This window comes from Carya illinoinensis, chromosome 7 (genome assembly GCF_018687715.1).
Source record: "Carya illinoinensis cultivar Pawnee chromosome 7, C.illinoinensisPawnee_v1, whole genome shotgun sequence".
Lineage (NCBI taxonomy): Eukaryota > Viridiplantae > Streptophyta > Magnoliopsida > Fagales > Juglandaceae > Carya > Carya illinoinensis.
The window spans coordinates 6,019,159-6,025,401 of NC_056758.1; the positions used below are offsets into that span (position 1 = coordinate 6,019,159).

The following is a 6,243-nucleotide window of genomic DNA, read 5'->3' on the forward strand; positions in this document are numbered from 1 at the left end:
AGGAAACACACAAAACATCTACCAAAAAATAGAAACACAAATATGAATATTTGTGAAATATTATTTTATTATCTTGAAATAAGAATTATAGAAATTTGAGGCACTTTGCCTCATTCTTCAAACGCTCTTGTTCTTCAAAAATCTGCATGGCATCCCTATCTAAAGATGTGGGCAATCGAAAAGAAGATTTAAGCAAGGATTTTAAATTCCTATTCTCTTGCTTTATTGATTTTATCTTCATGTTGGACTCCAGAAGAAGTCGCTGAAATATAGCAATAATCTCGTGGAGATTGTCAACTCCACAAGTTTTGGATTGCAGTTGTTGAGAAAATGCGACAATGGATGATGAGTATCGGGTACCGAGACTCACAAGCTCATAGATAACTTCATTATCTGACCTATGAGTCAGATCATTATATTGCATAATAGCACCTGTGGTAGAAGCAAGAACAGCTGATGAACGAGGTGCAGAGTACCTCATATATTGGCTATGAGAAGATCGCTGAGCCATTGTAGGATAAGAATGCAGAAAGAGATTGCAGAGTAAAAATGCAGTATGATTACAGAAAAGTGAAGAAGATGAGATGCGAATGAAGATGAGCTGAATATCTCTTTTATAGAGAAAATTATGATACAACATCTCTCGTGAAGCAAGAGAAAAGAGACGAAATATAGTTTCATAGCTCTGCGGCGCCTGACAGCACACCTGACAGCTGCGGCACCTGACGCCTGACACCTACAGAGGAGTTGAAAATCCGCGATTCTTGTCTGATCTTAAAAGGCTGGCTACCGTTTTTATTAAAAAATGAGATTAGCGGTTTAATGTTGATGAATTCTCCACTAACTGTGTTATTTACAAGAACTCCAGAAGAGTAGTGATGAGCAGAAAGATCCAGTTGTGATTATTTTATCAACATGGATAAAGTCCACAGTTAGTTGGATATACAGATGTGAGTTATCTTTCAGATACACACAAGAAGATCATTGCAATTCATGAGAAGAAACTTGAAATTGATATCAAGAAGGTACGGTCAAGTAAAAATCTGGCAAATTTATTCACTAAAGCATTACCAACTGCAACATTTAAGAAGATTATGTAGAACATTGGAATGCGGAGGTTTGAAGACCTGTTATCATGCACTTTTCAGGAGAAGTAATGTCTTGAAGACTTGTGCTGATTGTACTCTTTTTCCTTCGCTAAGGTTTTATCCCACTAGGTTTTCCTTTGCAAGGTTTTAATGAGGCAATCCTAAAACACTCGGCGATACACATGAATACTGTACTCTTTTTCCTTCGCCATTGGTTTTTTCCCACAGGGTTTTTCCTTGGCAAGATTTTAACGAGGCATATTCTTTAAATATGGTCATCCAAAGGGGAAGTATTATAAACTATCTTGAATTGTATGACCACATTTAGCTAGCCGTCAAATGCATAGTGCATAGTGCTAGCATAGTGAGCTAGCTATCAAATGCATAGTGCATAGTGCTAGTCGTCAAAAGCATAGTCCCCTTTATACTCCTATATATATTGTTGAATCCTTTAAGGAATTTATAAGTTTTCATAACCTCTCTGAGCTCTATCTCTTTCTCTCTCCTTTTGAAAGTTTTATAACACGTTATGACTCTCTCTTTTCAATGATTTCATAACACTTTATTACTTTTAAGAAGGCGGCTAACATGTTGTCGGTAGAGATATTACACATGGCCAAAGTCTTTGAAATGTTGACACACTGTCGACTCCGACGCACGCGAAGCCGATCATAGAGAATTACTAGATTGTGGTTTTTTAAAATTTCCCTAACATAACGTGCAAAAAGAAAAATGCTGATAGTTAATTTAAAAAGTGATAAAAAGCCAACGAGTGATTATGCGATTGACCCAATTTTTTTTTTTTTTTTCATCCATAAGTTCTGTGATTGTGCGAGGAGCCATGAGGCTCTGCGATTTTGTGTGATTAGATGAAAACTCGTACATATTTTGTTCATCATGTATTGAGAGTCTCCTTTCTCTAATACGTATTAAGTATTAAAAGGTGTAAAAGACAACGTTTACATGATCAAGTTCATCTTGAAGAATATATATAATAGTCTCCTTTCTCTAACTGCAAGCCTGTCAATATGACAAAAGGCAATTAAGGCAGCGGAAGAGATCAACAATATGAAATGTCTATGGGCAAAGCTGCATGCAAAAAACGAAACTTTCTCCTGCCTGGAAACTTTGAACCTTTGTTTCTTGAAGTTATTCACTATAGGAGAAAAACACGACTGGTAGTTGGGAGCTCATGTTCTCTCGATGACAAAAACATGGTTTTCTTGCAATTAATATTAAATGAATGATAGTTATAGTCATGAATGTGTAAGTACTATGTAATTATGTTAAAAAAACTAATTATAAAACTTGTGTGTAAAGAAATTAATTTTTTAATAATAAATTATATCTTTTTAAATGACTATTTGATATTTATACATTCTACAACTATATATAATATTATTCATATGCGCACAATAATTCAAAATGATGACTACGATTTTTTATATAGCAATACGTGGCATAAGCTGCCGACCAGAAGAAGAGAAAGGAGCCAAAAAATAATGGGTGGTGTGATCTTGATATATAGCTTCCATCAATTTCTAAAATTTGGCAATCAAAGTCAAACCATCTAAAGCATGATTGATAACTCATCAAGCGCCTACCCAACTTATCTAAAACATCAGTACACCTTTTTCATGATAAGATTATCTTCTTCACCGTTTCCAAAAATTGTGAGGAAGATAATGTTATAAGGCTTTATAGGAATGATCATATGGAAATTTTCATCTGAGAATAAGAGAAATGTTATATATTATATTATTATTTTATTTTTATTCTATTATATAAGATGTTATATATTTATCATTATTAAATAATTATTTATTAGATAAATTTTATTATCTAATGTAATAAATGTATCACATCTTATATAATATAATGAAAACAAAATTATAGTGTAATATATAACATTACTTATATTCTCATATTAAAATTTCTATTTGATCATTTCAATAAGAGAAATGATATTTATAATCGTGGTTGTGCAAGCACCATGTAATTTAAAAAAAAAAAAATTAATACAAGACCCACGTGAAAAAAAATTAACTTTTTAATCGTAAATTCCATTCTTTTTTAAAGCGATTACGTGACGTTTGCACACTCTATAACTATAAGTGACATTACTCTTTCAATAAAGCCTTAAAACAGTATCTTCTTCACCATTTTTGGAAACGGTGCATGCATCGCTCGGGGATGTAGATGGGAAAAAGCCTCGTGGCATGAGAGTGATCACGCAGCTGGCCGTGTCCAACCAACTTCAATAAGATTAGAGCACTTCTCACTTTCAGCTCGTACCACACAAAACAAAGTGAAGGACCACACCAAGACCCCACATGATTTCTATATATTTTCAGAAGCCGATCCAAAGCGATATCTCTTCAAATCTATGACACAGGTACTGCATGTCTCGATCAGAAGTGTTTGTGGCTAACAATTTCCCCTCCACCCCCCCGGCGGAGGCCGGGCGCGCCACACACACACAAAACCAAAGAAAGGAAAAAGGCACCAGTACGACTTCTCCCTATATATATATATATATATATAGCAGACGATTATGTAGACACGATCACCACACAATCATTGTATAGCTCTATCTTGGCTCTTGCTACGCTTTAATTCCTTCCACAGGATTTCACTTGTTTTGTTATTGTACGTTCGATCCAATATTGTTACACGGTTGCTTGATTTCTACGTGCATCGATCTGAAGAGACTAGTTAATGGAGAAATCACACCCCAAGAATGCCTTCGGATGGGCAGCCAGGGATACTACTGGGGTCCTCTCTCCCTTTAAATTCTCAAGAAGGTCCTCTCTCCAATCTTAGTTAGATATTTATTTAACGTATGCTAACGTACGTAATTACACACACACACACACACACACATATATAGTATTTGTAATTTGATGTTGTCCGTAGGCTATATTAATTGCTCCTGCTATATATTATTCACATTGATTCTACATGATGTGTATATTTCTCTTTAAATTATAGAAAAATTATTAAAAATTCATATTCATTTTTGTTTTATTAAAACAGATGTACCATAAATATGCTTTACAATTCCTCCTTTTTCTTCCTTCTTTGTCTTTGGAATTCTTAGTTTGGGCTACATTAATGGTATGTCTACAGGGCAACCGGAGAAAAGGACGCGCGTAACGTTCAAAGTTCTCTATTGTGGAGTATGTCACTCAGACCTTCACATGGTAAAGAACGATTGGGGTACATCCACCTACCCGCTTGTGCCCGGGTATGTATTTCATAATTAAATCAATAAATCCTTACAACTCTGTATTATTATTAAAAGCAATTATCCGATATGCATCTCTAAATCATCACGTTTTTAAATTTGCATAAAATCTTGGCTTAAATCTGATGGAACGCTCATGAGATTATACAAAAGTTGATTGCGGATGAATTATGAGCACAATTAATACCTTTTGAATTCAAAATATCCGAGCTGCAATGCTCAAGTTACCTGCCCTACCTTGTGCTTCTAACTTCAGTTTAGCTAACATGTTGTTTCTACATAACAACAGTTACTGGGTTTGGCATCCTAGTCTGTCACCATCCCATGTAATAGTTCACTAAACTGATGACATGGATAATGCAGGCATGAAATTGTGGGTGTAGTGAAAGAGGTGGGGAGCAAGGTACAAAAATTCAAAGTTGGAGACAAGGTAGGCGTGGGCTGCATAATTGGAGCATGTGATTCTTGTGATAACTGCTCAAACAACCTCGAAAATTACTGCAAAGAAATGGTCCTCACCTATAGCGACAAGTATTACGATGGTACCACCACCTATGGTGGCTACTCAGATATCATGGTTGCAAACGAGCACTATGTGGTCCTTATTCCTGATCAACTATCACTTGAGGCTTGCGCCCCTCTTCTTTGTGCTGGGATCACAGTATACAGCCCCTTGAGATTTTATGAGCTTGATAAACCTGGTATGCAATTGGGTGTGGTTGGCCTTGGTGGACTAGGTCATGTGGCCGTGAAGTTTGCCACAGCTATGGGGGTTAAGGTGACAGTGATAAGTACCTCACCTAAGAAGAAGCAGGAAGCCTTAGAACATCTTGGTGCTCACTCATTTTTGGTTAGCAGTGACCAAGATCAGATGCAGGTACCGTGTTGTTAATATGCTGCAATGGTTCAAATAAAGTATATATGGAAAAATTATATATTAGATATTTTCGGGGTATGGATGACTAATTACTCTTATCTTATCACAATTTGTGCTGTAATTAAAATTATTTATATAAATAATAATCTTACATAACATGTATTACTAATAATTACTCGTATATCTCGCTAATCATATTTGTACTGCATCTTGGCTTCTAATTTTTTACCAACCGTACTTGTAGGCTGCACAGGGTACATTGGATGGTATTATTGATACAGTCTCTGCAGTACACCCTCTTCTGCCTCTGATTGGATTGCTGAAGTCACATGGAAAGCTGATTATGGTTGGTGCACCAGAAAAGCCACTTGAGCTACCAGTCTTTCCTTTAATTATGGGTAAGCATGGTACATGTCTAATGAAAGCGGCTGCTGATTGACATTGATGTGTGTGAACTTTGCTCTCTTTTCAATACTACCTGTTCAAATGGTAATAGCTGTGGCAGCCTCTTAGGATGTGGTTGCTGCCTATATATTAATTTCACCTTAGAGATGGTGTATTAATGAAGTATTACGGAAATGACAGGAAGAAAGATAGTGGGTGGTAGTGCCATCGGAGGCATGAAAGAGACACAAGAAATGATAGATTTTGCTGCCAAACACAACATATCTGCTGAAATTGAGGTGATTCCGATCGATTACGTGAACACTGCCATGGAGCGCCTTGTGAAAGCAGATGTTAGATACCGATTTGTCATTGATATTGGGAACACATTGAACTCGAACTGTTGAATTCTGCTCCCTTAATCTTAGTATGAGTCACTGACTAGTTGACTATTCAACTCAGTTGATTCACAAGTCTCTGGTATTATGTTGTTTTGCTTCTATTTTCTCTGCAATTTTGCGAAGACGTCTCGTGATAATAGTCAAAAAATCTTTTCTGATTTGGGATTTTAAAAGCCCAATTAGTTGTTGCAGGTCTTGTAATCCATTCCATCAAAGAAAGGCAATGCAATTGGGTCCTTTATAATC

At 36.0% G+C, this 6,243-nt stretch overlaps 1 pseudogene; it reads left to right on the forward strand.

The window, feature by feature from the left end:
- Positions 1-3,402: 3,402 nt before the first annotated feature.
- Positions 3,403-6,243, forward strand: LOC122317479 (annotated as a pseudogene).